General features: G+C 41.8%; 1 protein-coding gene and 1 non-coding gene across 3 annotated transcripts in view; both read left to right on the top strand.

Annotated features, from left to right (window-relative positions):
* The window catches only part of NEXMIF (neurite extension and migration factor), a 191,336-nt gene that overhangs the window by 111,009 nt on the left and 54,023 nt on the right, over positions 1 to 26,304 (top strand). The gene's annotated exons all lie outside the window — the stretch shown is intronic.
* LOC122734221 lies at positions 22,760 to 22,866 on the top strand. Its single transcript, XR_006354027.1, has one exon. It is a non-coding gene; the product is annotated as a U6 spliceosomal RNA (small nuclear RNA).

The following is a 26,304-nucleotide window of genomic DNA, read 5'->3' as shown; positions in this document are numbered from 1 at the left end:
TCTGCTTTTGGATCACCCTTTTCCAATACAAAGCGTTTTCCTCGATGAATGTTCTGAGCAGCGCCCCATACTTTAGACCTTCCTCTTTCCCAGTCAAAATGTATCTGCCCTGTCTCTCCTTTCATCAGGGCTCTCCTAGTCTAGGAGATAGGCTAATTAAAGTTAAAGGCTCACTGGGTTCGAAAAGTCTTGGCATAAGTCCCCTCCCACATAACAATGTACGTTTTTAATAAGGTAATTCAGAGCCTCAACCCAGGGATGGGGAAATCTGTGGCCTATGAGCTGTATCCGCTCCTTGGCTTTGTCTCCTCAGACCCAAAGGGCAAGTACCTATTGTGAACACAACCCAGCTTTGAAAGTCTTCAGTGGCAATTCCATATGAGCTCCCCACATAGGGATGATGCTTTATGAGAAAAGAGGGGCTTATCTCCTCTGTAGGATATGATGCAACCCTTTCAACTTGGCCAAGCAGGAAGATGGATTTTTCTTCTTTGAAAATGAATTTTGAAGCATCCTGCTTGTCAATGTTAGGTAGAATCAACATATTTTCTCATAATAAATGCGAACAATGTTTACTTATCTTTTTTTTTTTAGACTAGACTAGAGGGTCTTCACCTTTGTTTTGTTACGGACTCCCATCTGGTGAAGCCTTTTCAGAATCATCTTTGTAAATGCAGAAAATAATATGCCCAAGATTATAAAGGAAATCAATTATATTGAACTAAAGATGCCATTGTTTTTTTCCCATTCAAGTTCTCAAACCCTGGAAATCTACCCATGGACCTCAGGTTAAGAAGCCCTGGTTGTTGTTAGAGGAAATTAAAAAAGGCCAAGATAAGGAAATGAGGATATTTGCCTTTCATCAGGCAGTCACCTGGTCTCTCATGTCCCCCAGGGTCTTCTTTGGCTCTTTGCTTGAAGACCCAGGGAGTGATCATGTCCTGACAATCCTACCTTCTCAATATCTCTCAGGTTTCTCCTGATATCTCCAGAATTCCCACTCCCTGCAAAGAGCCTCCCCCCACCCCTTTATCTTTAATAACCTTCCTTCTCTCTCAGGCCAGACTTTGTTTGCTCCTCTCTATTTATCAGTCATTTGGGATATAATAGTTAACGTGGCAACTAGGTGACGCTGCAGTGGATAGAGTCTGGAATCAGGAAGACTCATCTTCCTGAGTTCAAATCTGACCTCAGACACTTACTAGCTGTGTGACCCTGGGCAAGTCACTCCACCCTGTTTGCCTCAGTTTCCTCACCTGTAAAATGAGCTGGAGAAGGAAATAGCAAACCCCTCCAATATCTTTGCTAAGAAATCCACCACCACCACCAAAAAGGGGGTCACAAAGAATTAGACATGATGGAAAATGACTAAACAATAACAACAAAAATAACGCTAATGTGAGTTGGTGTCTTAAGCTTCTTCCTCCCAGACATGAGGGCAGGGGCCAGGCCTTATCTAAGCAACCAGGACAGGGTTCTGTACACAGACTGTGCTTAATTGCTATTTTCAGCTGTCATCCTTAGGCAAACATTGAGGGCATGCTTTGGCTACCAGGGAGTATTTTTTGAATAGAGGCTTGTGTCACTTGTTCTTCATTTACATTTCTCTCTCCCTCTTAAAAATCCTCAGTTATTTTCCCCTTTGGTTGCTATTGATATTTTTAAGCTACAGACCTATGGCCTTCCCAATGGTTCCCTTTCCCTGCATGAAAGGAATTAAGATATAGCACAAAGAGTGCTGGATTTTCCATCAGAAATGGATTTGAATCCTGATTTGGTACTTTCTGTGTGACCTTGGACATATCACTTTCCCTCTCTGGGCTTCATTTCCTGCTCTTTAAAATGAGGGGGTTGGGGGAGGACATTGTGTATAGTGACAGCAGGATTGTTCAATGAGCAACTGTGAATGACTTAACTACTCTCAGTAGTGCAATGATCCAAGACAATCCCAAGGAACTAATGAGGAAGCTTACTCTGCACCCCCAGAGAAAGAACCGATAAAAAGAGCACTTGTGGATTGCACATATATAACCTGGTTGCTGTCTTGTGGAGGGGGGAGGAAAGGGAGGGAGGGAGGGAGAAAAATGGGGAACTCTCAATCTTGTGAAAATCAATGTGGAAAACGACCCTTCCATGTCACTGGAAAAAAGAAAATCAATGTTTGTTGCTAAAAAAATGAGGGGGTTGGACCAAGATGATGTCTAAAGTCCCTAAATCTGATGGGCCAATGATCCTTTCAGTATCTCTGTACGGGCAGCTGCTTCCTCTGCCTACATAGTTCAAAGTTCACAGGGTTAGATCTACAATGAACCTCTGAGGCCATCTAGTACAACTCCCTCCTTTTACAGAGGAGGAAACTGATTGTGGTAAAGTGACTTGTCCAAGGTCACATATGGCATCATAGATCTAGAACTGGAAGGGACACACCTCAGAAGCCCACTCCAACCCTCTTCTTTTACTGATGAGGAACCTAAGGCTCAGGGAGGTTAGGTCACATGGATAGGAAGCATTGGAGGCAAAATTTGAACCCAGGTCCTCTGACTCGAGAGGCAGCGATCTTTCCACTGTTCCACAATATCCAGGTAAGGACAGCCCCAAGTGATAATCTGGGAACAGCCTCATGGTGTTCAGCGCCCAGCAATGTGCTTGACACTGAAAGGGCCATGGCATGGGCAGAATAGTTCTACTTAGTGCTGGTCTTCAGGGATGCTCTGTGGACTCCCTCATTGGATCCCAGAATACTGCCTAGGGGAGGGGGACCAAGCTTGGCAGCAGTGACAGCCCAGCCCCCATCCTGGCCCAGTCACCATCTGGAGGGTGTGGCTGGGCTCCCAGTGGGGGCCTGGGCCTGTCAGTGACAGCGCCAGCTTTGATGCGTCTGGGTATTTATACAATGCCACCTCACTTTCCCTGGGCTCAGTTGATTTGGAAACTGTGATTAAAGATAACAGTGGGAAAGACAAAACCAACCTTCTCCTGCGTTGGCTACAAAGGCCAATTGCAATTACATCACTTGAATGTAGTTAGAATCCATTTTCCTCCGTGAAGCTCCCGCAAGAATGCCCAGGAGTAATTAAGGCAGGCTGGCTGGTGGCAGAAGAGTGTTTGAGGCAATTAGCAAAAATGTAACAAATGTAGATGGAAATCAAGTCTACATCCCCCAGCATTTCCAAGTATAAACTGGGTAATCTGTGTTTCACATTCCCCAAAGGAAATCAGTCCCAGAACCTGGAGCCTGGCCCCCAACCCATGGCTGGGGACACGGGGGAATTGTTTTGCAAGGAGATCAACAAGTATTTGAAACCTGCAATCTACAAATTGGAGGAGACAGACTTTCAAGGTGATCTAATGTCCCTGAAGCTGTAAGCCTAGAGTGTCCCTGATGAAAAGTCACCCAACCCTGATTGAACACTTCCAGGCCCTGCCCTTGGAATGCTCCTAATCTAATTGAGAGGCAGGCTAGGATAGTGGAAAGAACCCTGGCTTTTGAGTCTAAAGACCTAGGGTTAGTTTGGAAAAGAAAGGATTAAGCAGTGGACATCGCTGCTATTTTCAAGTGATTTTCAGAGCCCTCATATGAAAGAGGGATTATTTATTATACTTGACCCCAAAACTCAGGATGGAAGCTGCAGAGAAACTGAGTTAGGTTCAGCATAAGGAACAATTTACCAACAATTTGAGTTATCCCAAAGGGGAATGGACTAACTCATTAGGCAGTGAGTTCCCCATCACGGAAGGTAGTCAAGTAGAAACTGGAAGACCATGTGTGAAGTGTCTTGTTCAGGTACAGTATGGAGTAGATGGTGTCTGAGATCTCTTCCAACTCTTGAGATTCTGTGAATCCCAGGTCTGCCCCTAAACTGTGTCACCATGGTACAAGTCACTTCCCTCTCTAGGCCTCAGTTTTCTTCTCTAAAGAATGTGTTGGGGGGAGGGGAGAGTTAGCCTTAATCTCTAGGATCACTTCAAACTGTGTGAGCCTATAAATCAGGTCAAACTGTGGCCTGTAGCCCATTTTAGTACAGCTACCAGTTACGAATGGTTTTTACATTTGTGAATAAAATTTTACTGTATTGGGGGCAATTCAAAAACAGGCTGGCAGGCAGGATTAGGCCCCACTGTAGTTTGCTGACCCATGTCATAAATCATAGCAAAGAACAGAAGACATTATTATATCCTTGTCCAGCTTGTATAGTACTAACCACAAAGGCAACAGAATTTCAGGGAAAGGAAAGCCGCTATGTAGGGTAGGAATAGTCAGGGCAAGCTTCCTGGACGAGATATGATTTGAGTTGGACCTTGGAGGATGTGTTGGGATTTGATAGGCCAAGGAGAAATGGTCGAGTCATTAAGAAGAGGAGGAAGACATCATGATGTCTGAGGAAGATTCATCTGGCCAGGGTGTGCAGGATAGGTCAGAGGGGAGTGGAGAAGGGCCTCCTGTGACAGACATTGCAGAGGAGGAAAAGAATGGAATGTAGGCGGCCATGAGTCCCTCAGCCCTGCAAACCCCTGGCAGATATTGGTGATCTCAGTAAAGAGCATGCCTTTCCCTTTCTCTGGTTCTGCATTGGCTTGTCTGTCCGTCTCCTTCTGTCCCTCATTCCCTTGCCATCTGCACTGTGACACAAAGGTGGAGCCAATGGGAGCTCCCAAGTCCTGGCTGTCTTTCTTTCTCCCCCCCCCACCCCCCCACCTCTGTCACACGCAAACACATGCACTCAGGAAAGCAAAGCAGAATGGGCAGATTGGTTTTCTGAGGGAACAAAGTGGAACAGCTGGTGAGGTTCGAAGAGAGAGAGAGAAGAGGTGCACAAGGGAACAGAGGTTGGCGAGGGGGAGTGCTGGGCGCCGGAAGCGGCCCCCACTACTTTGTTGTGTTGACAGCAGAGAGGCAGGAAGGGATTGGTAAGCATCTACCCTGCCAACTCCTGAGGCAGGGGCTGCCACTACTCCCATCACCCTGGGCAGGGCGAACCTCAACAAAGATGCTGGCCAAAGAGATGGGCACTCTGGCTTGGAGACTGTTCTGGGTTGGTGGGTAGGAGTCTCAAATTCTCATCCCCCCAACTTGCTGGGCAATCAATGGCCAATACTGACCCTTTCTGCCAAATGGTGATGGATGGACAGATGGAGGGATGTCCTGGGTGGAATGTGTCAATGAGGCTTCAGTCACTCCCATGTGTACCAGCACACACTGGCTACCCCTGTTTTACAGGTAAGGAAGTAAGCTCAGGAAATTGAAGTGACTAGCCTAGAGCCACACAGCTGCTAAGTCACTGGTGGAGCCAGGATTTCATCTGAAACCCATGTTCTTTTCATCCTGACACATTTAGATAGCCAGCATTACTAGGGTCCCTGTTCTGGATCTGTCTCTGTGAGTGATTCCCTGATGTCATAAATTCTGGCCTCCCATTCCAATTCTTTCTTGGTCCCCTTAATTAGGGATGGGAATTCAAGGGTAACCTCAGCGGGTATGATTCAGATAGGCAGCTCAAGGCTGAGTCTGAAGCAACATGAACCATGATCTGCAACTACCTGGGACCCACTGAATTCTCCCAAGTCCTACCAGGATGTTGTCCAGGGAGGAGGAGGAAGAGGAGGAGGAGGTCCAGAACCAAATGCCACAGGCACCCCAGCTGCAACCCAGCTCCCAGTTTTACCTGGTCTTTTGCCAATGAGCACTCTGTTGCCTCACCAAATACACCCCCCCCACCCCCAACCAAGCACAGGCCGATTGGATCCGTGAAATAGGCCTCCAGGCTTCCCAGAATCCTCTTCCCTTGAATACTGCAGTGGAAGTAGAAGGGGGAGTGCTGTTGAAATGAGCTTGATCAGCTGGTTGTTCCAGCCTGAGGAGCATTTGGGGGCTAGTTCCCCTGCACAGCAGGAGATCGCACCTGCGCTCCTGACTTGCTGCAACTCGGGATGGAACCGGATGGTGCAGGCTCGGTGCAGTGGAAAGATCTCTGCAGCTGGGAGTACAGACCTGAGTTCCAATCCTGGCCCTGCTAATTAAGATCTTAATGACCTTAGGCAGGTCACTTCCTCTCTCTGGGCTTCTGTAAATGGTGATCTCAAAGAGCCCTTTGGGCTTTAAGCCCTCCCTATATGGCATCCCCAGCCTGGCCCTCAGAACATCACTGGGCCAAGTTCTGCCTTGTCTGGATCAGCCTTAGTTCTTGTCTTTGTCCGTACTCTCTGGGTCTTGATTAGCAGACTCTGACTCCCCCTCTCCCCTCCCCAACATCTCTCCTCCAGACAGGTTTCTCAGTATGATCCATTCCTCAAAAGATGCTCCCTCCCCTGGCTTGGCTGTCCATCACTCTGTGGCAATATAGCTGTGGCTCTGTTCCAGCCATCTGTAACAGAGTTGAGCAGGTTTGGGGTGAATTTGATCAAAGTAGACAACCCACCTGGATAATTCAGCATAACTGATTGGGAAACTCACTTTCCTTTTTTGGGCCTCAATTTCCTGTCTGTAGAACAGGGGACTTGGACTAGGTAGTCCCTAGGTTCCCTTCAATTCAATCCAACAAACGATAATGCACTTGGTCTGTGTGTCATGCAAGGTGTTGGGGCTGCAAAGGCAAAAATGAAGCATTTCCTAGATCTTGGGATGCGGTTTCCTCTCCCCAACTGTTCTTTTTGGGGGGGGGGGCGCGGCTCGGGCTCTCATTTGCCTGGATAAGTGAATCAGCTGTCCATTGTTCCTGGTTTGGTGCATTTTGCCTAGAGGCAGAACAATGAACCACATGAGCTCTCCAGGGCTTTCTTGGTCCTTTGGTGACTTATAAAAAAATGGGCTCAGGTCTTTTCAGGTATTCATTCATATCCATTGTTCTTTAGAGAAGCCAAAGAAGGGAAGGAAGGCCAGGGTTAATTGTATTATGAGACCTCCCGCTCTCTGTTGCCACAGCGCCAAACCTGGGACTCAACTGCATTCAGCATCAGTTCAGTTCAGTTCTCCAGGCCACTTTGGTGCTGTCCCAAGTACTTCTGGGAGCTCTGGGGGAGCCTCAGTCCCTGTCCTTGAGGAGTTCACAGTCTAGTGGGAGAGACAAACTATGCACATAGGAAGCAGCGACCAACCAAGTGAGGGTCAGGGTGTTTTGAAGGTGGCCTGAGTCACCGTGGACTCTAGTTGTACCTTCTAGGCTGGTAGGACTTAGATCAGTGGCGAGGGGGCCAGCTGCACACTTCAGACAGAGAAGATGGAACTGTAGCCCTGGGGGAGGACACTGGACTTGGTTGAAGTCAAGACCAGCTTGGGGCCTAGTGAATTTGTTAAATACCAATTGTTTGGTTGAAACCTGGGTTCTAGTCCTGGCTCCATCACTTCTGAATTGTGTGACCCTAGGGAAGTCACTCCCTGTCTCCGAGCCTCAGTTTCCTTCTCTGGTCTTTAGGGGTCCTTCCAGCACAGCCATTGTCTCTTCAATCACATCTACTCCTACCTTCTCATTTCCCAGATGGCCCAGCTGTTGGTCTGCCCTGCATAGAAACCAACCTCAGCTTTTGAAAAGACGGTTTTAACCTTCAGCACTCTATTTCTAGTGCCACAAAACCCAGTCTGGAGCTCAAGCTGAGAAACAGGAAACTGAGGTAGCTGCATGAGTCATCTCCAGCAGAGATTGGCAGGCTGGCTTTCTCATGCAGGCTTCGTCTGGGCTGGAGGGCCCTAGCATTTGTGGAAGTGCTATCAGGTTAACATGGAGGCTTCAGGTGTCTCTGAAAAGCAATTAAGGAAGTGTCAGGGGTCAGGCTCAACAAAAGAATCAGCACAAAAAGACTACAAATGAAAAGGAAATTGCAAGGAGACAGGCCAGAGCAGAATATTGAAGTAGCCGTCATCGGCTTTGGGCTGCTCAGAGATACCAGAAGCGCTATATTGTTGGGGGGAAAATCACTCTCTCCTTGTTCCTCCCTCCCCCCAGATGTAACTTTCTAAATATGGCCCTGAACCCAGGGGGTGAAAAAGATCCAGCTTTGGCTTTGGCTTTGGCTTTGAAGAATTCAGCCATTTCCTCACTGAAATTGGGAGCCTGGGTTCAGATAGGCCTGAAAATTAGTAGCTGTGTGATTGGGGGCAAGTCACCTCAATTCTCTGGGTCTCAGGTTCTTCATCTGAAAAATGGAGGTAATCCCCCCCTCCAATTTGGGCACAACTCCATGCTAGGCACTGGGGATATAAAGACAATCCAAAAACCCATTTCCTTGTACCCAGGACCTTCCATGAAAAGAAGGAAATAGATGACCGCCTCCAGATTAATCTGAGGAGTACAGGAACATTAACAGTTAATTGGTTGAGGTGTGAGGGGGAATCAGGAAAGGCTTCATCCCACTAGAGATGGAACCTCATGGGAGCCTGAGATCTTAGAATCTTAGCATCTTAGCTCTCCCTTTTAGAGGTGGAAGTGAGGACAAGGGAGAGCAGGTAAACCAAGTCTGGGGACGTATGTTGGGGGTGCAGAGAAAGGAAAGAAGAGAGCTAAAAGCAGGGTCATGAGCAGGAGTGTTGGGAGGAAGATCCTGCTTAAACTCCATTGAAGGGCCTATGGGGGAATGAAGTGATGTTTGTTCAGATTTGGGCTGGATCAGAGGCTTGGAGTTGGAAGGGGTCTTACAGGGCCACCTCCCTCATTTTTTTAACAGATAGATATCCAGAGTACAGAAGTGACTTGCCCAAGGTCAAGTATCCCAGATGGCTACTGAGGTCCTTCCAGTTTCTGGATTCTCATATTCTCCAATAGGATTTTTTTTTGCAGGGCAGTGAGGGTTAAGTGACTTGCTCAGGGTCACACAGCTAGCAAGTGTCAAGTGTCTGGGGCTGGACTTGAACTCAGGTATGAATCCAGGGCCGGTGCTTTATCCACTGTGCCACCTAGCTGCCCCCTCTCTAATAGGATTTTTTTTGTTGTTTTGTTTTGTTTTGTTTTGTTTTGTTTTTGCAGGGCAATGAGGGTTAAGTGACTTGCCCAGGGTCACACAGCTAGTAAGTGTCAAGTGTCTGAGGCCAGATTTGAACTCAGGTCCTCCTGAATCTAGGGCCAGTGCTTTACCACTGCGCCACCTAGCTGCCCCCCTCTCTAATAGGATTTTGAGGAAGAAGGGACCTTATTGCAACTCTCCTGCTTTACAGAGAAAAACAGAAAATGGAGGGAAGCCAAGGACAAGGAAGTGAGTTAGCCAAGTTAGTGTGAGTAGTCAGTAGCTTAGCTAGGATTTGAACCATTCTGCTTGACTAAACCTTATAGCAACAAATTATGTTACAATAGGAGTAGATTATGGCTTCTTCAGACACAAGGAGCACCAAAGAGCAAGTCCTAATTCTTTTCTTTGTATTGGAATTTAATCACATTGACTGGTTCTCAGAATGAGCTCCATACACCTAGAGAGGCAAATCAGCATTCCCAGTTCAGATGCCAGCTTTGTGCAGCTGGGCCAGGCTTCCCAGAGTGCAGAGTATGGACACAACCATTTTGAAGATTTTGGAAAATATGGAGGGCAGGACACCTAAATCTTTGGCCACGTAACATAGTGTGTTTGGAGTTAGAGGATGCCAGTTAGCATCCTAACCTCTGCTATCTCCTGAAACAAGTCACTTCTCTGAGCCTTGCTTTCCTCATCTGAATCTTGCTAGTTTTCCTTCGTGTTCCTGGCCTCTTTTCTCAGCCATGCTGGAGACCTTCTGTTCTTCCTTGAGTGTATGCTTATAACATAGAAAGCAGGCCTCAGATAGTTTTTCATCATAGTGAGTGGCTCCAAATGAGGTGTCTTCTACAAATAAAGATGAAGGTGATCCATGAGACCATGGGCAAGTTACCTCCTCCTTGGGTTTTCTCTTTGATAGAATGACAGAACTGGTCTAGATGACCTCCAGAGGCCTTTCTGTCACTAAGTCTTCGGATCCTCATGTGCTCCTGCCCGTCACTAGTAGCAGGGATGACCTACCCTCAGCCATTCTTCTTCTATCCCAGTGTCCTTTGTGGCCAACACTAGCTCTGCATAGGTACTGGGCTGAGTTATGGTCCCTAGACTCTTGAGCCAACAAGCTGGGCTGGGCTGGGCCGCTGGGAATTAGTTAGTGACCTGAGACCAACAGAGGGCAGCAGTAGCCTGGTTGGCTGACCCCTCTCATTCATGACTAGCAGCTGAGGGATGCCCGCTAGCCAGCAGGAGCGGGCGAAAGCACAGCACTTCAATACCAGTCCTTTAATGGGGGGGGCATCTAGCCAGTGAGGGGGACACTGGGCAACAGAAGTTCAGGCTTGGCAGAAAGAAAGAGGCCAGGATTTGGGGATGTGCTAGAAGGGATCATCTAAGACAACTCCCTCATTTTACAAATGGGGAAACTGAGTATACGGAAGCCCTTGAGCTTTCCAGGAACAGACCTTACCACAGGCTACAGAGGAAGCAACGGGGTCAGAGACAGCCACATTGGGCAGCTAGGAACGATTGGCCTAGTAGCTCAGGTTAGAGGTCAATTTTAGACTGCTGAGGCTGGGGGAAAGGGGTAGCTATGCTTCCTTTAAGTTCTTAAAGGGTCAGTGCCTCATCAGCACCCAGATCTGCCAGCATATATCAGATGACTGATTACCTTCTGAAGCCCTCTGGGATCTTTGGCTCAGTGGCCATGCTACATTTTGAGTTTGAAAGAGCCAGTGGAAGCCAAGACCCAATAACACTTAGACTCTAGACCTTGCTTCCTTAAACTGTAACTGATTGTGGGGGTCGTGAACAATTTGGCAACAGTCAAAGGTTCTTTATACCTATTTTATATACCCATGTACCAGGGGTCACGTAAAAATTTCTCTGGCAAAAGAAATTGTGAGTAGGAAAAGTTTAAGAAGTACTGGGCTAGAACAGAGGGCTCTTTACTTTTGTTGTATCCTAGACCCTTTGGGCAGACTAGTAAAGCCTTTTCACAAAATAATGTATTTTTGTTGTTGTGGTTCAGTCATTTCAGTCATGTCCAACTCTTTGTGACCCCATTTGGGGTTTTCTTTTCAAAGATACCGGAGTGTTTTGCCATTTCATTCTCCATCACATTTTATACACGAGAAAATTGAGGCAAACAGGTTTAAGTTACTTGCCCAAGGTCACATAGTTAGTAAGTGTCTGAAGTCAGATTGAACTCAGGTCTTCTTGATTCTGAGCTGGCATTCTATCCACTGTGCCACCTAGCTGCCCCCCCATAATGTTTTTAAATGCACACAACAAAATACATAGGAGTACAAAGGAAACCAATTATGTTGACATACAGTTATAAAAATATTAAAAAAACAACAAGGTCACAGACTCCAGGTTAAGAATTCCTTTGGGGGGGGGCAGCTAGGTGGCACAGTGGATAAAGCACCAGCCCTGGATTCAGGAGGACCTGAGTTCAAATCTGGCCTCAGACACTTGACACTTATTAGCTGTGTGACCCTGGGCAAGTCACTTAACCCCAATTGCCTCTGCCTGTCTTTCTCTCTCTCTCTCTCTCTCTCTCTCTCTCTCTCTCTCTCTCTCTCTCTCACACACACACACACACACACACACACACACTAAAACCACAAAACAACAAAAAAAGAATTCCTTTGGGGTAGGCAAATAGTCTGGGAAAAGAAAATCCCATTCTCTCTCATAGAGACATAGTAGTGGTATTACTGGGTCAAAGGCTATATGCAGTTTTATAGCCCTTTAGACATAGTTCCAAATTGCTCTCCAGAATAGTTGGATCAATTCACAACTCCACCAACAGTGTATATGATTATAGATGGCTTTGATTTCTTCATCTGAAAACTGTTCATATCCTTTGACCATTTATTAATTCAGTAATGACTTGTATTCTTATCAATTTGACTTAGTTCTCTATATATTTGACAGATGAGGCCTTTATCAGGGAAACTTGCTGATATTGGTCTATACCTAGTTTCTGCCAAACTGCTTTCTAGTTTTCCCAGAAGTTTTTGTCAAATAGTTGAGTTCTTGTCCTAAAAGCTTGGGTCTTTGGGTTTTTCAAACACTAGATTACTGTGGTCATTTACTACTGTGTATTGTTTACTTAATCTATTCCATTGATCCAACACTCTATTTCTAGCTAGTACCAGGTTGTTTTGATGTTTATTGCTTTGTAGTATAGTTTGAAATCTGCTATGGCTAGGCTACTTTCCTTCACATTTTTTCATCGATTCCCTTGATATTCTTGACCTTTTGTTCTTCCAGATGAATTTTATTATTTTTTATAGCTCCATAAAATAATTTTTGGTAGTTTGATTGGTGTGGCAATGGATAATTAAATTATTTTAGGTAGAACTGTAATTTTTATTATATTGGCTTGGCCTAACCTGTAAGCAATTAGTATTTTTCCAATTGCTTAGATCTGTCTTTATTTGTGTGAAAAGTATTTTGTAATTGTGTTAATGTAGTTCCTGGGTTTGTCTTGGCAGGTAGACTCCCAAATACTTCATATTGTCTATGGTTATTTTAAATGGATTTTTTCTTTCTATTTCTTGCTGGACTTTGTTAGTAATATATAGAAATGCTGAAGATTTATGAAGGTTTATTTTATATCCTGAAATTTTGCTGAAATTGTTAATTATCTCAACTAGTTTTTTTACTTGATTCTCTAGGATTCTCTAAGTATAATAGCATATCATATGCAAAGCTTTATAGTTTTGTTTCCTCATTGTCTTTTCTGATTCCTTCTATTTCTTTTCCTTCTCTTATTGCCATAGGTAACATTTATGGTACAAAATAATATTTGTGATAATGGGCATCCTTGCTTCACTCCTGATCTTATTGGGAAGGCTTTTAGCTTATCCCCATTACAGATAATGCTTGCTGATGGTTTAAGATAGATACTAATTATTTTTAAAATAGTATTTTATTTTTTTTCCAAATACATGTGAAGACAATTTTTAACATGCATTTTAAAAATTTTGAGTTACAAATTTTCTCGCTCCTTTTCCTTTCCCCTCCCTAAATAGGTAAGAATTTTAAATAGGTTACATATATGCAGTCATACTACTTATCATTTTTAAGGAAAGCTCTATTTATTCCTTGGCTTTCTAGTTTTTTTGGGGGGGCAGGACAGTGAGGGTTAAGTGACTTGCCCAGGGTCATACAGGTAGTAGGTGTCAAATGTCTGAGGCTGGATTTGAACTCTGGTCCTCCTGAATCCAGGGCTGGTGCTTAATCTACTGTGCCACCTAGCTGCCCCCCTTTCTAGTGTTTTTAATAGGAATGAGTGATGTATTTTGTCAAAATCTTTTTCTTTTTTGTTTTTTTTTGGGGGGGGCGGGGCAATGGGGGTTAAGTGACTTGCCCAGGGTCACACAGCTAGTAAGTGTCAAGTGTCTGAGGCCGGATTTGAACTCAGGAACTCCTGAATCCAGGGCCGGTGCTTTATCCACTGCGCCACCTAGCTGCCCACCAAAATCTTTTTCTACATCTAATAAGATAATCATATGATTTTTGTTGGTTTTGTTTTTGATATGTTCAATTATGCCAGTAGTTTTCCTAATATTGAACCAGCCAAGCATCCTTGGAATAAATTTCTCCTGATCACAGTGTATGATATTTATGATAAATTGCTATAATCTCATTGATAATATTTTATTAAAATTTTTTACATTACTATTCAGTAGGGAAATTGCTCTATAGTTTTCTTTCTCTGTTTTTGCTCTTCCTGATTTAGGTATCAGCACCATATTTGTAGGGGCAGCTAGGTGGCGCAGTGGATAGAACACCAGCCCTGGAGTCAGGAGGACCTGAGTTCAAATCCTGCCTCAGACACTTAACACTTACTAACTGTGTGACTTCCTAGGCAAGTCACTTAACCCCAATTGCCTCACCCAAAACAAAACAAAACAAAACAAACACCATATTTGTGTAATAAAAGGAATTTGGTAGGACTCCTTTGCCTATTTTCCCAAATAGTCTATATAGTATTGGAATTAATTGTTCTTTAAGTATTTGGTAGAATTTATTTGTGAATTCATTGGGTCCTGGGGATTTTTTCTTAGGGAGCTTATTGATAGCTTATTCAATTTGTTTTTCTAAGATAGGGTTACTTAAGTATTCAATTTCCTCTTTTCTTAACCTGGGCAATTTATATTTTTGTAAATATTCATCCATTTCACTTTGATTGTTATGTTCATTAGCATATAATTGGGCAAAACATCTCCTAATAATTGCTTTAATTTTCATCTTCATTGGTGGTGAATTTACCCATATCATTTGTGATACTGGTAATTTTAAAAATCAAATTGATCAATGGTTTATCTATTTTATTGGTTTTTTCTTTCATAAAACCAACTCCTAGCTTTACTTATTAGTTCAATGGTTTTCTTACTTTTAGTTTTATTAATCTCTCCTTTGATTTTCAGGATTTCCAATTTGATGTTTATTTGGGGATTTTTAATTTGTTCTTTTTCTAGTTTTTTTTTAGTTGCATGCCCAATTCATTGATCTACTATTTTTTTTTTCTATTTTGTTGATGGAAGCATTTAGAAATATAAATTTTGGGGCGGCTAGGTGGCACAGTAGATAGAGCACCGGCCCTGGAGTCAGGAGTACCTGAGTTCAAATCCGGCCTCAGACACTTAACACTTACTAGCTGTGTGACCCTGGGCAAGTCACTTAACCCCAATTGCCTCACTAAAAAAAAAAAAAAAGAAATATAAATTTTCCCCTAAATACTGCTTTGGCTATACTGCATAAATTTTGGTATGTTGTCTCATTGTCATCATCCTTTTTAACAAAATTATTGATTGTTTCTATGATTTGTTCTTTGACCCACTCCTTCAGGATTAGATTATTTAGTTTCCAATTAATTTTTAATCTATCTTTCCATGGCCCTTTATTAAATGAAATTTTATTGCATTATGATCTAAAAGGATGCATTTAATATTTCTCCTTTGCTACATTTGGTTGTGAGGTTTTTATTCCCTACTATATGGTCAGTTTTTGTTTAGGTGCCATGTAAACTGAGAAAAAGCTATATTCCTTTTTATTGTCATTCCGTTTTCTTCAGCGGTTTATCAAATCTAACTTTTCTAAAATTCTATTCGTCTCCTTAACTTCTTTCTTGTTTATTTTTTGGTTAGATTTGGCTACTTCTGAGAAGGAAAATTGAGGTTCCCCCTTAGTATAGTTTTACTATCTATTTTCTCCTATAACTTATTTAACTTTTCCTTTAAGAATTTGTATGCTATACCATTTGGTGCATATATGTTTAGTACTGATATTACTTCATTGTCTATGGTACCTTTTAGCAAAATGTATTTCCCTAGGGGCAGCTAGGTGGCGCAGTGGATAGAGTACCGGCCCTGGATTCAGGAGTACCTGAGTTCAAATCCGACCTCAGACACTTAACACTTACTAGCTGTGTGACCCTGGGCAAGTCACTTAACCCCAATTGCCTCACCAAAAAAAAAAAATATTTTCCTTGCTTATTTCTCTTAATTAGATCTATTTTTACTTTTGCATTGTATGAGATCATGATTGCTACCCTTGCTTTCTTTAACTTCAGCTGAAACAGAATAGATTCTGTTCCAACCCCTTATCTTTATTGTGTTTATGTGTCTCTCTGCTTCAAGTATGTTTCTTGTAAACAACATATTATAGGATTCTGGTTTTTAATCCACTATGCTATCTACTTCCATGTTATGGGTGAGTCCATCCCCTTCACATTCACACTTAAGATTACTAGCTGTGTATTTCCCTCCATCATTCTTTCCTCCTTCTTTATCCTTCTTTCTCTCTCCTTTGACCTGTCTCTCCTCAAAAGTGTTTTCCTTCTGACCACCACCTCCCCCAAAACACCCTCTATTCTCTCATCCCTCCTTCTCTCATCCCCCTTCCCCACTTCTGTGTAGGTTAAGATAGATTTCTATACCCAAATGAATATGTATGTTACTCCCTCTTAGAGTCAATTCCTATGAGATTAAGGCTCAAGTGTCGCTCACCATTCCTGATCCTGATTTCCCCCTCCACTGTAAAAGCTCTTTTGCATTTCTTTTATGAGATAATTTGCTCCATTCTATCTCTCCCTTCCTCCTTCTCCTAGAACATCCCTCTTTCTTACTCTTTAATTTTATTTTTTCTTGGATATTGTGACAACATGTTCAACTCACACCCATGCCTTCTGTCTATGTATACTCCTTCTATGTGCCCTAATAATAATAAAGTTCTTAGGAGTTACAAGCATCATTTTCATATGTAGGAGTGTAAATAGTTTAACCTTACTGAATCCCTTATAATTTCTCTTTTCTGTTTACCTTTTTATGCTTCTCTTGAATCTTGTATTTGAAAGTAATATTTTCTATTCAGCTCTGGTCAGGAATGCTTGAAACTCCTCTCTTTCATTAAATGTCCATTTCCCCCCAAAGGATCATACTCAGTTTTGCTGGTGAAGTGATTCTTGGTTGTAATCCTAGTTCTTTTACCCTTCATATTCCAAGCCCTCTGTTTTTTAATACAGAAAGCTGCTAAATCTTGAGTTATCCTGACTGTGGCTCCATGATATTCGAACTGTTTCTTTCTGCCTGCTTGCAATATTTTCTTGTTGACCTGGGAGCTCTGGAATTTGGCTATAATACTCCTAGGAGGTTTCATTTTAGTATCTCTTTGAGGCAGTGATTGGTGAATTCTTTCAATTTCTATTTTACCCACTGGTTCTAGGATATCAGGGCAATTTTCCTTGATAATTTATTGAAAGATAATGTCTAGGCTCTTTTGATCATGGCTTTCAGGTAGTCCAGTAATTCTTAAATTCTCTCTCCTCATTCTATTTCCTAGGTTAGTTGTTTTTCTAATGAAACATTTCACATTTTCTTCTATTTTTCATTCTTTTGATTTTGTTTGATTGTTTCTTTATGTTTCATGGAGTCATTAACTTCTGCTTGCCTAATTCTAATTTTTAAGTAATTATTTTCTTTATTGAGCTTTTGTATCATTTTTCCCATTTGACCAATTATACTTTTAAGGAGTTGTTGTTGTTGTTGTTCTTCTTCTTCTTCCTTTTTAAAATTATTTTTTGTTTTATTTTAAGTTCTGAACTGTCTCCCTCCCTCCGTCACCCCACACTACAGAAGGCCATCATTTGACACAGATTTATAAATATACATAAAACCAAACTATGTGTACTTCTATTTATTAGCTCTTTCTCTGAAGCTGGACAGAATTTTCCTTCATAGGTCCTTTATAGTTAATTTGAATATTTATAGTATGCAGAATAACTTGGTTGTTTACAATTGTTCTTCAAACAACATTGCTGTTACTGTATACAATAGTCTTTCAGTTCTGCTCACTTCACTTTTCATCATTTATGCAAGTCTTTCCATATTTTCCGAAAATCAACTTGCTCACCATTTCTTACAGCATAGTAGTATTCCATCACAATCATATACCACAACTTGTTTAGCCATTCCCCAATTGATGGGCAACCCCTCAATTCACAGTTCTTTATCACCACAAAGACAGCTGCTATAAATAATTTAGAACATATAGGTTCTTTTCCTTTTTTCCTGATCACCTTAGGAAACAGACTTAATAGTGGTATTGTTGAGTCAAATGCTATCAACAGTTTTATAACTCTTTGGGCATAATTCCAGATTGCCCTCCAAAAATGATCAGTTCACAATATTACAAACAGTGTATTAATGTCCCATTTTCCCACATCCCCTCCAACATTTGTCATTTCCCCCTCTGTCATTTTAGCCAATCTGATAAGTGTGAGATATCTGAGTTGTTTTAATTTGCATTTCTACAATCAATCATGATTTAGAGCATTTTTTCATATGACTATATATAGCTTTGATTTCTTCATCTAAAAACTGACTTCATATCCTTTGACTATATATAAATTGGGGAATCACTCATCTATAAATTTGGCAAAATTCTCTATTTGAAATATGAGATCTTTATCTGAGAAACTGTCTATAAAATTCCTCCCCCCCCCAAAATTTTCTGTTTTCCTTCTAATCTTGGCTACAATGGCCTTATTTATATAAAAAACTTTTTAATTTAATGTAATCAAAATTATACCTTTATATCTCATAATGCTCTCTATCTCGTTTATTCATAAGTTATTTTCCTATCCATAAGTCTAATATGGAATGTGTTCCATGTTTTTCTAATTTACTTATGATATCTCCCTTTATGTCTAGATCATGTATCCATTTTGACCTTATTTTGGTAAATTGTATAAGATATTGATCTATATCCAATTTCTTTCAGACTGCTTCCCAATTTTCCCAACACTTTTTTTTTTTTACCAAATAGTGTATTCTTATCCCCAAAGCTCAAATCTTTACATTTGTTAAACACAAAGTTACTATATCATTTACTCCTGTGTATTGCGACCACTCTGTTCCATTGATCTACCTTCCTGTTTCTTAGTCAGTATTAGATAGTTTTAATAATTACTGCCTTATAATATAGTTTAACATCTGGTACTGCTAAACCACCTTCATTTACATTTTTTCATTAATTCTTTTTATATTCTTGACCTTTTGTTCTTCCAAATGAATTTTATTATTATTTTTTCTAGCTCAATAAATTTTTTTTTGGTAATTTAATTGGTTGGTATGGCATTGCATAAGTAAATTAGTTTAGGTAGAATTGTCATTTTTATTATATTGGCTATGCCCACCCACAAACAATTAATGTTTCTCTATTTAAATCTGACTTTATTTGTATAAAAATGTTCTATAATTATGTTAATGTAGTTCCTAAGTTTGTCTTGGCAGGTATACTCCAAGGTATTTTATACAGTCTACAGTTATTTTAAATTGGATATCTCTTACTATCTTTTCTTGCAGGATTTTGCTGGTGATATATATAAATACCAATAATTTATGTGGGCTTATGTTATATCCTGCTGCTTTCCTAAAATTAAAAATTATTTCAACGAACTTTTTAGTTGAATCTCTAGGATTTTCCAAGTATATCATCATATCATCTTCAAAAAGAGATTGTTTTATTACTTCATTGTCTATTCTGATTCCCTCGATTTCTTTTTCTTCCCTTATTGCTATTGCTAGCATTTCTAATATAGAATTCTCTTCAGTGGATGTTTGTATATCTCTTTCCATTTGGCCAGTTCTGCTTTTTAAGGAGTTCTTCTCTTCAGTGGATTTTTTTTTGCCTCATTTACCAGTTGGCTTATTCTGTATTTTCAAGGCATTATTTTTTTTCAGTATTTGTTGTTGTTGTTGTTGTTTTTTAGTGAGTCAGTTGGGGTTAAGTGACTTGCCCGGGGTCACACAGCTAGTAAGTGTTAAGTGTCTGAGACCAGATTTGAACTCAGGTACTCCTGACTCCAGGGCTGGTGCTCTATCCACTGCACCACCGAGCTGCCCCTTTTTCAGTATTTTTTAAGCTGTTGACTCTTTTCTCATGATTTTCTTGCATCACTCTCATTTCTTTTCCCAATTTTTTCCTCAAGGTAGAGTCTTATTTGGTTTTTTATAATCCTTTTTGAGCTCTTCCAGTTCTTTTTGGTTATGAGACCTACTTATATTTTCTTTGAGGTTTTGCATCTAGCTGCTTTGATTTTCTTGTGTTCTCAGTTTGTGTTTTGCTTTTACCTGTCACATAGTAACTTTTTTGTTTTCTCATTTTTCTAGCCCATTTCTTGACTTTTAACTTTATGTTAAAGTTGGGGTCTGCTCCTGGGATGGAGAGGACATTGTCCCAAGCTTTAGGCCTTTCTTGCTGCTGCTCTCGGAGGTAGTTCTGGGGGTAAGTTTTCATTTCTCCCAAGTGGCATGATATAAGGAGAGGTGTGGTCACTGCTCTCTAGGTCTGTTCTCTGGTCTATGAGCAACCACAAGCACTCTTTTCTTCCCTGTAATTGTCACCAGAGTCCCCATTCCTGCTAGTCCTCACTGGAACCCTCAACTGTAATATGGGCAATGCAACAGATTTCTGCTCCCAGTACCAGCAAAGGGTTCCCTTTAAACTCTTTCTGACTAGTTGTCTGATTCCCTTATTGTCCATGGGCTGAGAACTCTGGAAGCTGACAGTGATTGAGTTGCTCCCTAAGCCTGCTTTTGGTTTGTCGGAGTTCAACTTATGCTGGTACAGCCTGTGCTAGACTGTGCTCCACTCACATCCAGTGAGACAGACCTTTCCTGACAAATTCTAAGTTATCTTGGGCAGGAAAATTGTTTCAACCCATCCTTTTGTTGGTTCTGCCACTCCAGAATTATTTTTGAGGTGTTATTTTAACGTTGTTTGGATGGGAATTTGGGAAACCTCAGGCAAGTCCCTGTCTTTACTCTAACATCTTTGGATGTATTTATTCTTACTTTTTATGATCTACCTGCAGTTCTGGTCCAAGGCACATGTCCTGAAGGGCTCTGTGGGTTTTCTGTTCAAGTACATATCACAGTCTGAGCAATAGGCATTCTACATCAACTTGATTTTTCCTTTGTGGATAGTTAGGTCAAAATATTTTTAAAATTTTTTTCTGTTACATCTAAAACAATTTTTGACATTTTTTTTTACAATTTTTGAGATCCAAATTCTCTCCCTCCTCCCTTTGAGAAGGCAAGCATTTTGATATAGATTATACATGTTCAGTCAAGTAAAAAATATTTCCATATGAACCATTTTGCAAAAGAGAACCAAGACCAAAAAAAGAAAGAAAAATGAAGAAAGTTTAAAAAAGTTTTGATCTGCATTCAGACTCCATCAGTTCTTTCTCTGGAGGGGGATAGAATTTTACATCATGAGTCTATCATAATTGTCTTGAATCATGGTATTTCTGAGAATACCTAAGTCATTCATAGTTAATCACTGTGAAGTTTTGCTATTACTGTGTACAATGTTCTCCTGGTTCTGCTCACTTCATTCTGTATCAGTTTATGTAAATCTTCCTAGGTTTTTCTGAAAGCATCCTGTTCATCATTTCTTATAGCACAATAGTATTCTATTACATTCATATAATCACAATTTATTTAGCCATTCTCCAGTTGATTGTCATACCCTCAATTTCCTGTTCTTTGACACTACAAAAAGAGTGCCTATAAATATTTTTGTACATATAGGTCCTTTTCCTTTTAAAAAATCTCTTTGATATAGAAGCCTAGTAGTGGTATTGCTTGAGTCAAAGGGTATGCAGTTTTATAGTCCTTTGGGCATAGTTCCAACCAGAATGGTTGATTCAGTTCACCATTCCACCAAGGGTATATTAGTAGTGTTCCAATTTTTTCACATTCCCTCAACATTTGTCATTTTTTTCATATTAGTCAATCTAATAGGTATGAGGTGGTACCTCAGAGTCTTTTACATGCATTTCTCTAAAAATGGTGATTTAGAACATTTTTTATGACTATAGATAGCTTTGATGTCTTCTTTTGTAAACTGTTCATATCCCAGGCTAAACTTTTTTTAATTAAAAGTATTTTATTATTTTCCAATTATATGTAGAAATAGTTTTCAACATTTGTTTATATAAGATTTCCAATTTCAAATTTTTCTCCCTCCATCCCCTTCCTCCCCCCTCCCCTATACAGCAGGTAATCTGATATAGGTTATATATACATAATGACATTAAATATATTTCTGCATTAGTCATGTTATAAGAGAAGAATCAGAGCAAAAAGGAAAAACCTCAAAACAGAAAAGCAACAGCACCAAAACCAAAAGAAATAGTATGGCCCAATCAGCATCCATATTCCACAGTTCCTTTTTTTTCCTGGATTTGGAGAGCCTTTTCCATCATGAGTCCTTTGGAACTTTCTTGTACCATTGGATTGGTGAGAAGAATCTAGTCTATCACAGTTGATCAACACATAATAGTTTTGGGTTTTGTTTGTTTGTTTGTTTTGTGTATGAAGCAATTGGGGTTAAGTGACTTGCCCAGGGTCACATAACTAGTAAGTGTCAAGTGTCTGAGGCCGGATTTGAACTCAGGTACTCCTGACTCCAGGGCCGGTGCTCTATCCACTGTGCCACCTAGCTGCCCCTCAACACATAATGTTGATGATACTGTGTACGATGTTCTCCTGGTTCTGCTTATCTCACTCATCATCAGTTCATGCAAGTCCTTCCAGGTTTCTCTGAACTCCTCTTGCTCATCATTTCTTACACCAGGCTAAACTTTTAAAGAAAGAGATTCTAGGTCTCATTTAATAGAGTCTCCATTGTTCTGGGGTTTCACATGCAAGAGCAACTGGCCTACCTCATTGGATCCATCACTGAGAGGGATGGAGAGTGGATTGTGTCGTATTTGGTAAATTGTGTCATGCTTCTGATGATCCTAACCTGAGATAAAGGCTCATTTAAAAAATACCAGTATTATTCTGATGATGCCATATGCCTGTAAATCATAGGGTATCCCAGTTGTCAAAGAAGGAAAAGGTCCAATAGAAAAATGTACAGTGGTTGTCCATAGGCTAAATGAAGAACTACATGCCTCAAATGGTGGAAAGGTTATCACTGAAGATATCTACAACTGAAAGTAGAGGCAGGGAAGGGAAGTGCCTACTATGTGCCAGGCCCTGTGCTAAGTGCTTTACAAACACTATCTCATTTGATCATCCCAACAATCCTGCAAGGTAGGAGCTATTAGTATCCCCATTTTATAGTTGGAGAAACTGAGGCAGACTGAGGCAAAGTGACTTGCCCAGGGTCACACAGCTACTAAGCATCTAAGGTTGGATTTGAACTTAGGGCTTAATGACTCCTGGCCAGTGCTCTATCTTCTGTGCTGCCTAACTGCCTCAAGGTGGGCCTATCTTGGAGCAAGAATGAGGGATTAGTGCTCTCTTCGGCAGCACATATACTAAAATTGGAATGATACAGAGAAGATCAGCATGGCCCCTGCGCAAGGATGACATGCAAATTCATGAAGAATGAGGGATTAGGTTACCATATGAAATTCTCCAATGATACCTTGGTGCCCTTATAATTAGTTAAGAGATCTAGAGGAAGCCCACTGGCATGTTAGGTTGACCAACTGTGGGAGACTTATGGGAAGACATGAATCACAGAGTATGGGTTATGTTCGTACCATTTGAAGAAGTCCCCACATCGATGAGTTCCTATGTCCTTTGAAATACCAAAATGTGTTATCATCTTACTCTTAGGATTGCTTCATGGTAAAAAAACAACAGGGTAATTGTCAGTACAATACATGAAAATGAGGGTCTAGGGTTCTGTCAGTGTGGAGAGCTCCTTCCTGGTGGGGAGGAAGGGGGGAAGACTTTGTCCACCAGTGTGACCTGTGACTTAGTAGATGAATTCCTAGGGAATTTCCAGGGTCACACAACATCCTAGCTGGGCCTAGAAGCCAGGGCCCCAGATGCCTGTCTGCCACCTTGAAGTAGCACAAAGAGCCACACCAAGGGCACTACTTTTCTCCAAGTTAAGTGCTTTGAGATCACTGGAGAGTGTGTATTCTGTTTTTTTTTTTCTCGGCAGCCACTTAGTACCTAATGCAGGCTGTGGACATGCCATCTGAAAGGAATCCCATCACAACATTGTCACTCTGCTCTGTAGGGCTCAGGCTCCCAGTGACAACTGGTAGGGGGAAGAAAGTTGAATTGTAAGTGGTAACAGCTGCTGCTGGCCCCCCAAGGCCACAGGATTCCTGCTTGCTCCCTGATTTGGGGCAATAGCAGAAGCAACAGCCCCCCTTGGCACAGCAAATGGTTGAAAAAGTGTCAGTGCTCTCAGTGCTGAGGCTGGGAAATGAGCCTCTTCCCTCGTCCATTAGGGCTCCTTAATCACAGTCTTGCACATTCCTGCAATGAGGGAACAGTTTGTTGCCGTGACCAGGCACTGGGTAATGAGCAAGGCATTAGCCAAATGACAGGCTCCTGACCGCCCTCCCTCTATGCTTCCTTACAAATTGCAAGGTGACTTTTATGGGGTGGCCTCATCAGGCAAATAAATAACTGTCCCATGGGACAGCTTGGATTCCAATGAATTCCATTTGGCTTTCAGACACCACCCCCTTCTGCCCTGGTGTAAGAAGTGGGAAAGGGATAAATTCTTGTTACTTGTGAGGCAGCTGTGGCGGAGCAGGAAGAGCTGAGGACTAGGAGTCAGGACACCTGGCTTTTACTTCTCTCACCATGAATGAATTCACTGTGACTTTTCCTACCCATGTCTCTGGGTATCAGTTTCCATCTCTGTAAACGAGGAGGAGGGGGTGGATATGTGTTCCTGTCTGGGCCCTTCTAGGGCAGTCTAAACTTTAAGGAGCTACATAAATGTGAGTTATTTGAGAAGCAGAGAGATGGGAGGAAAACAATATTGACAGAAGGAAGAACTTTGCTCCCATCCTACCTTTGATATTGGCCAGTTTGTGATCACAAACAAATCATTTAACCTCTGGGGTGTGAGGTTTCAATGAGATGAAGGACATGGAAACCTTTAGAAACATAAATTGGCTTATGGGTGAAAGATTTTTTATAATTATGGTTATTCTTGTCAGCCCATCTGGGATATGACAATGTTGGTGTTTGTTGCTATTTTGTAAGCGGTAAATGGAAAAGATCCATAGGATCCTCCCTCTCCCCCCGCCCCTTTCATCAGCATGGAGCTGAGAATCTGAAGACCTGGGTTCTAGTCTCAGCCCTGCCACTCATTTACTACATGACTGTGGTCAAGTGACTGCCCCTTTTGAGCTTCAGTTTCTCTATCTTTAACATGAGAGGTTTGGAAAAGATGATTGAGTTCAATCCAGCAAACATTTTTAAAGTTTCCACTCTGTGCCAGGCACTGAACTAGGTGCTAGAGATACACAGATTAAAAGAAAACCACCTCTTCCCTCAGGGACCTTACCTTCTAATGTTGATACCACGTGGGCACAGAGAAGTAAATACAAACTCTATACTCCGAAATACAGTCATTTCAAAGAAGGGAGGAGTGCTCGGAAAAGGCTTGATTAGATGCTATCTAAGGTCCCTTCCAGCCCTCATAGTCAATAACTGTTGGTTGGAGTTGAAATGAGAAAGGAACATTAGGTTGAGGGGGTGACAGAGAGATAACTGGGGGCAAAGCCAGTGGTTCTCTTTCTCTCAGACAGTTTCAATATATATCATATCAAGATAGAACCACCGGCCTGCAGGTTACCTTATGTATGTGGAACATCTTTACCAGGGCATGTAATGAGATCACATTAATAAAAGCCTTCCACTTTTACTTCTCTCTACTTTCCAGTCTATGTTCAGTCAAACTGGCCATTTCACAGAATCACTGGATTGGAAGGGGCCTTGGAGCCCACCTAGTCCAGCCCTATGATTGGATCAGATCCCCCTCTACCATGTATCCAATTGGGGCCAGGTGCGGGGATAGTCTAGTCTGCCTTCAGTAAACATTCCATTTGCCCCTTCTCTCAGGCCTAAGTCTCTTTGAACCTGCCAGCCATGGCTATTTTAAGTTCTGCCCACATGGGTCAGGCAGAACAAATCTAACACCACATCCATGTCACATTCTCTCATACCATTGGAAACAACAACCTTGTCCCCTCTAAGCTTTCTCTTCTCCAAGGCAAACACTGGCAGTCACTTTAATAGACCCTCCTATGGCTGATTCAAGACCCTTCATTCTTTTTGCTGCTTTCTGGGATGCTCTCTTTCTCTGTGCACTCACACAAGTTGTTCCCTATGACCGGAATGTCCTTTAGGGCAAAGCTGATGTGCCACTTTCTGTCCTCCATCTCCCCCAAGCACCTTGTTTTCATGTCTACTTCCTGGCCCTCCCACTGGAATGGAAGCCCTGTAGGGGCAGGGGCTCTTTAATTGTTGTCTTATAGTCCCTAGCACCAAAGACAGTGTCTTACACAGACATAGTAAGTGCTTTATAAATGTTTATTGCAGAATTAAATTCATTAAGGCCCCAATGAACTTGGACTAGTCAAGTCTAGGAAGGCAGAGAAGTAAGTCACATAAATCCAATACCTCTGGCTGCTGCCACACACACACACACACACACACACACACACACACACACACACACACACACACACACACACACGGCTATTTCTCAGCACTTCTCCTCTAGGCCATTATCCAGAGAGGGAAAAGGGAATAATTACTGGAACCCACATCTCCTTTCAGCTATTGTTTGCTTGTCTATTGATCCTGGCCTCAGTGGGTTTGTAATTGTGTGTCTCACATTTGTCTTGAGAACAATGGACTTTTCTCCTGTTATTATGGGCAGCTTCATCACAGCAAGATATCAGATTGGGTCTTGGATGGAGGGGGAGGAGGCTCTCTTCAGGGGACGACATAATCTGGATGCTTCAGTTTTTATTATTGGTGAACTCAGAAATATCCTTCCCTCCCTTCCGCTCTT

This window comes from Dromiciops gliroides, chromosome X (assembly GCF_019393635.1).
Source record: "Dromiciops gliroides isolate mDroGli1 chromosome X, mDroGli1.pri, whole genome shotgun sequence".
NCBI classification, from domain to species: domain Eukaryota; kingdom Metazoa; phylum Chordata; class Mammalia; order Microbiotheria; family Microbiotheriidae; genus Dromiciops; species Dromiciops gliroides.
This window is presented reverse-complemented; position numbering and strand designations above follow the sequence as displayed.